This window comes from Pecten maximus, chromosome 7, assembly GCF_902652985.1.
Source record: "Pecten maximus chromosome 7, xPecMax1.1, whole genome shotgun sequence".
Classification (NCBI taxonomy): Eukaryota; Metazoa; Mollusca; class Bivalvia; order Pectinida; family Pectinidae; genus Pecten; species Pecten maximus.
In genome coordinates this window covers 1,086,887-1,095,238 of record NC_047021.1, presented here as the reverse complement: position 1 = coordinate 1,095,238, position 8,352 = coordinate 1,086,887, and positions in this window count along the sequence as shown.

The following is an 8,352-nucleotide window of genomic DNA, read 5'->3' as shown; positions in this document are numbered from 1 at the left end:
TTCTTCGCCTTCGTGTTTTTGCTCCTTCGCTCCTTCGCCATCGTGTTTTCGCTACTTCGCTCCTTCGCGTTTAGGTCGAAGGAGCGAAGAAGCGAAGGAGCGATATTGGAAATCTGGCCCTAACGGAACACCATAATGTCTCGTTTTTTCGCCCTATATTAGAGTATACTGACGTCGTCTGGGATTACATCTCATACGAATATGTACAACAGTTCGAAAGTGTAAATTTAGAAGCCGCCAGAATAGTTACTGGTACTAACAAATTAACTAATATTGAAAAAGTGTACAGTGACGTAGGTTCAGTCTAAATTGATCGACAGAAGACAAAACTACAAAATCATCCAATTTCATAAACTGCATTATCATATTACACCAGTATACGAGAGTTGGTTAATATGTTGTGAGCCTCGTATTGAAGGCGGTACTCAAATATGTTCTTTTTCGACGAGGTAGCACACTAAATAAACAAGACAAGCGGCTTTTGTAAAGTGGACAAAAACGGTGAAAGAGCAGTGATCATATTTGTGCATAAAAGGATTTAACACCTAGAGATATCCATAGTGATATGGTAGCAACACTAGGGAAAGATGCCCTTCATATGCTATAGTGAAAAGGTGGTTGGCGGAATTTAAGCGCGGCCGACAGAGCCTTGAAGATGACCCCGTCCTGGAAGGTCTGTCAATGTTTCAACCCCAGAAATGGTCAATAAACTCTATGATATTGTTCTGACTCACAGACGAGTCACAGAAAGTTATATAGCTAGTAAAGTTGGCATTCCACAGGAAAGAATACATTCCATTCTGACCGAGGATCTTACAATGAAAAAAAAAATCTTTCGGCCAGATGGGTACCAAGACTTATGACTGTTGATTAGAAGCACACCAGGCGAATATTATCGCGTGCTAATCTTAATCTTTTTGAGGAAGATCCCTACCAACTTTCTTCAGAGATTTGTCACTATGGATGAAACATGGGTCCATCATTCTACCAAAGAGGCCAAACTACAATCGAAACAATGGAAAGCACCCTGGCTCTCACTCCGCCAAAGAAAGCAAAGACTGTTCCATCTGCTGAGAAGGTTATGGGCTCTGTTTTCTGTGATATAGATCGTATTCTGCTGATAAATTATCTCCAGAAGGGACAAACAATCAATGGCACATACTATGCTTCACTTCTGAGGCAGTTACTGTTACCGTGGAAAGCTCACTAAAGTTGTGTTATTCCATCAGGACAATGGTCCTGTTCACAAGTCTGTCATTGCCATGGCTGCCATTCACGATTGTTGCTTTAAATTGATTGAGCATCCGCCTTCTTCACCTGATCTCGCCCCAACAGACTTTTATCTATTTCCAAAACTGAAAACAGCTATATCATGCACCCACTTTCAGTCCGATGATGACGTCATACATGCAGTGGGTGGGTTTCTGAACAGCCAAGAAAGTTATGTAAAAGTAGCATTGCGGCCCTTAAACACCGCTGGCAAAAGTATATAGATACTAAAGGGAATATGTTGAAAAATAATACAATATGTCCGGCAAAATTTAAATCCTTCAATATGAGGCTGACGACATATCAATCAGCCCTCGTACCTTAGCAATCTTCTTCCTGGCCCAATTTCACCAGGTCACAATTATAGGACTAGACAGTCTGAAAATAGTAGACAGATTCGTTGTAGAACTAGCGTATACGCTAATTCTTTTCTTCTCTCTGCTTTTGACAGTTGGAACAATTTGCCATTTAGCATACGTAACGATTCATCTCTTTCTTGTCTCAAAACTTGTCTAAACAGATCATCTCGGCCGGAACCACCAATTCATTTCTAGTGTGGGACACGTCTAAGTCAAATCTATCATGCCAGATTGAGAATGAACAGTAGTTCACTGAATGATCTTTTATTCAAAAGAAACTATTATTCTAGATTAATACCACATTGAATATGTATGTATGTATTTTATTAAATCGAAATTGACAAATTAACAAAGTTTAAACTTTAACGTTTTAGATAAAGAAACCAATCATCCAAATAGATATTGGAACGTTTCTTCAAGTCCGTCGATTGCCGCCATTTTGGTTTGAACAGGTGGTTTGGACCGTTCGTTTATGCGGAACGAAAACGTGCCACCTACGTTCAGTTCCGACCGAATAAGCGAAAGCGGTCCCTGGTAGCTTCTGGTCGCCATCTTTGTTCGCATCAAAACATTTGTGTGTTTGAAGGAATCAGTTACTGCAAAGCTTCTTAACGATTATGTGATAAAAAAATCATAATCATAAAAAAAAACGAAAAATAACTTGAAATATTTTAATTATAATTATTTATGCTGTAGTTAAGGAAATCACAGCAATTAATTATAATAAAACAATAATTTTGTACTCAATGGCAATAAAGATGCCTTTTGTCATATTGACAAAAGAATTGTCCTTAAGGTCAAATCTTTTTTATCAATACGTATGAAAAAGTTTTCGTTTTGTTTAATATTATGTATGAGAAAGCATTATAAACTCTTAAGGTTAAAAGCTTGATATATAATGGAAACAGATTTTTGACCTGAAGGGAAATAATTTTTTGCCATTATGTTCAATTTATTCACCTTCAGGTGAAGAAAAAGTTTTGATATTATGTTCATAATGGTAAAAGTGTTTTGACCTTAATGTAAATATTTCTTGGCCATTGACATTGTGTGACCTGATCATATTTATCTTCACTTAAGGGTGTTAATTAAGGTAAAAAACATACAATGACAAAAAAGATATATGCCCTTCTGGTTAACTCTTTTTCTCTTAACTAATATATGATTGTTTGAACACGAACATACCACAGCCTCCCAAAACACACATACACACTCACAACACGCATGCATGTCGCAGGCACGGGAGGCCGTCCTGAAATGACCTTAGCTGTGCTGTTAGGACGTTAAACAAAATACCAAACCAAAACTGATTGTTTGACACGTTCGCTTGTCATACCTATGTCTTTCCCTTGGTTGTCATTTGCATTAAGAATATAATCACTTTCATCTCTATCAATTGATCTAAATACCGAGAATACACCCCCCCCCCCCCCCCCCCCCCCCCCCCCCCCCCCCCCCCCCTGGATGCATATGATGTTTAGCTATGTCATTATATGAATTTTGATTAATTTGCTTTCGATGAAAGTTAAGTATATTGTGACTTTAATGTTTCACAAAACTATCAACTTATATATGATTGATAACATATGCATACGTACCTTTGTACAGGAAAGCCAAGTAAGCCAGAGCGAGAAGTATCGAAAGGTTTGCCCTGCGTAATTTTTGGAGAATCCTCATTATACATAAAATGATAGGGGTCTTTTGTTATAACTCCTTCAGTGTCTTCCGCCTCTCACAGATCGTTATAACCACATATATATGTCATAGGGGTAAAACCACGTCGACAGGGACGAGGGCGGTGAACCGATAAGTACATGGTTAACCTCTATAAATCTATATCAAAGCTGTACGCCTGACTTAAACCTCAACCATTCCCATCGCCCGAGTTACTCCTTCTCCCTTTTATTTACTTTAGATTCATTAATAATATAATATAAATTATTAAGGGGGGGGGGGGGGGGGGGTAAATTCCGTTCCGTTGGCTGTATTGGGATCCAGTAATGGTGTAGAAGTAGTTGGTTTTCCCAATGGAACTCATGGCTTGATTTCAATACTCGCAGATCTTGATGTTACACATTTTGGTAGTTCGTGGTATTAAGGCGAGTTCTGTAATACACCTACAGTGGCGGTGTTGTATGCTATGATTTATACAAGTTGACATCTTAGGAAAACATTTTCCAGAATCATATTTTCCTGTTTTCGTTAATTTATTACTTCACAACATGTCTTGCAAGACTGTCGCGAAAACAACTTAAAAAATGACGAAAGGTTTATAATAATTGGATGCGATTTTGGCAGGTTTGTGTTGTTACCTGTGAAGATTAGGTTATTGTTTTATAGCGCATTTTTAAATGAGAGGATGTCATCATAGTATCACAGAGAAACCGATTCTAGCAGACAGCCTTCGCATTTCTAAGCCTACAATGGTAAGTAATGACTAGATATTGTTGGGGGGAGTGAGAAAGATCATAAGTCTCAAACGTGGTCACTTGATGACGGATTACAGGTCGATTGTCGTGATCGCCTCTGAACAATGTCTTTGTCTGGCTGTGGTCAGATCAAGTATTGGCGTAATGACGTAGTAATGACGTAGTAGTAATGACGTAGTATAAATGACGTAGAGGTAATGACTATACACATGAACCAACAATGACAGTTTTATTTGTCATCAAATCAAGAAAATTCGTCATGGATCTAAATTTACAAAACGTTTTTAAAGTTCTAGAAATAACGAAACCACAATTTGAATTCAAAATCGATCAAAAAAATCAAACAAAGAAATAAAACCCTGGAAAAAATAAAGGGTAGGATCAGGTGTTCAAGTCATCTGATTCATTGGCGAAAACCACCATATCTCGTTTTAAGTAAGGATTACGGTGCGTTGTAATGGCACTGTTCTTTGTTGTTCTTCCTACTTTGATTATATAAGTTTGATTTTAATTAGGGAATGGCGTGTCAAACGTTGGAATATTCAATAATTCCGTATTCATATTTAATAACCTTTATGCCATACACCGTCAAACGCTTTAAAGATGTGGCAAAAGACAAGACATGTGGGTTTCCTTTAGAAAACAGCAAACATTGTGGTTAATTTCGATAAGTGGATGTACTGTCGAGTGATATGACATGAAAACGACTGTTTTTCATAGAAGGGGAATGTTCATGAAAATGATTGTAAATATGTTTAAAACAACTCTTTCAAAAACTTAACCGATACAAGACAGTAACGTAATTGGGCGATAATTGGAAACTAAATCTCTATCACCCTTTTTGAAATGGGAAAGTACAATGCCTTTCTTCCAGATTTCAGGAAAGCTCTTTTGATTAAAAGAAATATTAAACAAATTCACAATGGTTTGAATATGGAATGCAGTAAGTTTTAACATATGGTGACTTAGGGTATATTGTCCAGATGCTTTCCCTAGTTTGAAAATGTTTAGAATATCGATGATCTGACTACAATGGAGTAAAGAATTATTTCTAAGATCAAAATTGGGTAATGGAACCTCCCTATCATTAATTGATGAAATAAAACAAAAATAATCATTCAAAATATTAGCTTTTTTGACATCAGCAAGTTCAAGATTTTCATTATCTGTGTTAGTAAGTGGTGGAATAGCTTCCTTCCTATTATGGAACCTTTCAGAGGTTGACTCAATGGGACACCTAAAGCGGGTATTGTTAACATTCCTGGTCCAGAATTAACCCAAAAATATTATTGTAGTTCTGTTTTAATATGACCCCGACAAAACGAAAAGATGTCATATTGATGTCTTAAATGACCCTACAAAATAACGAGAGGTTATATTACTGGTTTAATAGGACTCTTCACAAAAGAGAGGCTCTAGTACTGTTTTAATGCGACCCTACAAAAAAGAGAGGCTCTAGTACTGTTTTAATAGGACCCCTCAGAAAAGAGAGGCTCTGCTTTTTGGAGAATCGTATGAAAACACTTTCTTATATTGTAATGTTAAATCACGTTTAAAGTTTGATAGAGTTAATTATGAACACTTCTGTAATAATACCGGTCTTTTACAGGGAGAAGTTCTCGCTCCGATTTTATTTTCTTTGTACGTAATTGATTTTGAAATCAATTTATAAACATTAATTGTCGGATTGATATTTTCTATTTATTTATGGCGACGATATTGCTTTGATGTCCACATCAAAGGAAGGATTGTAATCAATGCTGCTTTGTTTAAATAGTTAGAGAGAGTAGACGAATTAAAATATCTTGGTATGCTTGTACAATAGTAAACTTCTTAAAACACTAAATAAGCTTAAGATCAAGGTAGAAAAGCACTGTTTTCCTTACGACATTAGATAGTTATTGTTAGAATATTAGATGTCAGTGCGCTGTTTTTGCCTCGTACGCCAATAGATATGTTTATTGTGAGCTAGGTAGATTTGGTTTATAGTGAGCTAGGTAGATTTGGTTTATAGTGAGCTAGGTAAATGTGGTTTATTGTGAGCTAGGTAGATTTGGTTTATTGTGAGATAAGAATATTTGGTTTATTGTGAGCTAGGTAGATTTGGTTTATTGTGAGCTAGGTAGATTTGGTTTATTGTGAGCTAGGTAGATTTGGTTTATTGTGAGATAGGTAGATTTGGTTTATTGTGAGCTAGGTAGATTTGGTTTATTGTGAGCTAGGTAAATGTGGTTTATTGTGAGCTAGGTAGATTTGGTTTATTGTGAGATATATAGATTTGGTTTATTGTGAGCTTGGTAGATTTGGTTTATTGTGAGCTAGGTAGATTTGGTTTATTGTGAGCTAGGTAGATTTGGTTTATTGTGAGCTAGGTAGATTTGGTTTATTGTGAGCTAGGTAGATTTGGTTTATTGTGAGCTAGGTAGATTTGGTTTATTGTGAGCTAGGTAGATTTGGTTTATTGTGAGCTAGGTAAATGTGGTTTATTGTGAGCTAGGTCGATTTGGTTTATTGTGAGATATATAGATTTGGTTTATTGTGAGCTTGGTAGATTTGGTTTATTGTGAGCTAGGTAAATTTGGTTTATTGTGAGCTAGGTAGATTTGGTTTATTGTGAGCTAGGTAGATTTGGTTTATTGTGAGCTAGGTAGATTTGGTTTATTGTGAGCTAGGTAGATTTGGTTTATTGTGAGCTAGGTAGATTTGGTTTATTGTGAGCTAGGTAGATATGGTTTATTGTGAGCTAGGTAGATTTGGTTTATTGTGAGATAAGTATATTTGGTTTATTGTGAGCTAGATAGATTTGGTTTATTGTGAGCTAGGTAGATTTGGTTTATTGTGAGGTAAGTAGATTTGGTTTATTGTGAGCTAGATAGATTTGGTTTATTGTGAGGTAGATTTGGTTTATTGTGAGCTAGGTAGATGTGGTTTATTGTGAGCTAGGTAGATATGGTTTATTGTGAGCTTGGTAGATATGGTTTATTGTGAGCTTGGTAGATTTGGTTTATTGTGAGCTAGGTAGATGTGGTTTATTGTGAGCTTGGTAGATATGGTTTATTGTGAGCTAGATAGATTTGGTTTATTGTGAGCTAGGTAGATATGGTTTATTGTGAGCTAGGTAGATATGGTTTATTGTGAGCTTGGTAGATTTGGTTTATTGTGAGCTAGGTAGATGTGGTTTATTGTGAGCTTGGTAGATTTGGTTTATTGTGAGCTAGGTAGATGTGGTTTATTGTGAGCTAGGTAGATTTGGTTTATTGTGAGGTAGGTAGATTTGGTTTATTGTGAGCTAGGTAGATTTGGTTTATTGTGAGCTAGGTAGATTTGGTTTATTGTGAGCTAGGTAGATTTGGTTTATTGTGAGCTAGGTAGATATGGTTTATTGTGAGCTAGGTAGATGTGGTTTATTGTGAGCTAGGTAGATTTGGTTTATTGTGAGCTAGGTATATGTGGTTTATTGTGAGTTAGGTAGATATGGTTTATTGTGAGATAAGTATATTTGGTTTATTTTGAGCTAGGTATATGTGGTTTATTGTGAGCTAGGTAGATATGGTTTATTGTGAGCTAGGTAGATATGGTTTATTGTGAGCTAGGTAGATTTGGTTTATTGTGAGATAAGTATATTTGGTTTATTGTGAGCTAGATAGATTTGGTTTATTGTGAGCTAGGTAGATTTGGTTTATTGTGAGGTAAGTAGATTTGGTTTATTGTGAGCTAGATAGATTTGGTTTATTGTGAGGTAGATTTGGTTTATTGTGAGCTAGGTAGATGTGGTTTATTGTGAGCTAGGTAGATATGGTTTATTGTGAGCTTGGTAGATATGGTTTATTGTGAGCTTGGTAGATTTGGTTTATTGTGAGCTAGGTAGATGTGGTTTATTGTGAGCTTGGTAGATATGGTTTATTGTGAGCTAGATAGATTTGGTTTATTGTGAGCTAGGTAGATATGGTTTATTGTGAGCTAGGTAGATATGGTTTATTGTGAGCTTGGTAGATTTGGTTTATTGTGAGCTAGGTAGATGTGGTTTATTGTGAGCTTGGTAGATTTGGTTTATTGTGAGCTAGGTAGATGTGGTTTATTGTGAGCTAGGTAGATTTGGTTTATTGTGAGGTAGGTAGATTTGGTTTATTGTGAGCTAGGTAGATTTGGTTTATTGTGAGCTAGGTAGATTTGGTTTATTGTGAGCTAGGTAGATTTGGTTTATTGTGAGCTAGGTATATGTGGTTTATTGTGAGTTAGGTAGATATGGTTTATTGTGAGATAAGTATATTTGGTTTATTTTGAGCTAGGTATAT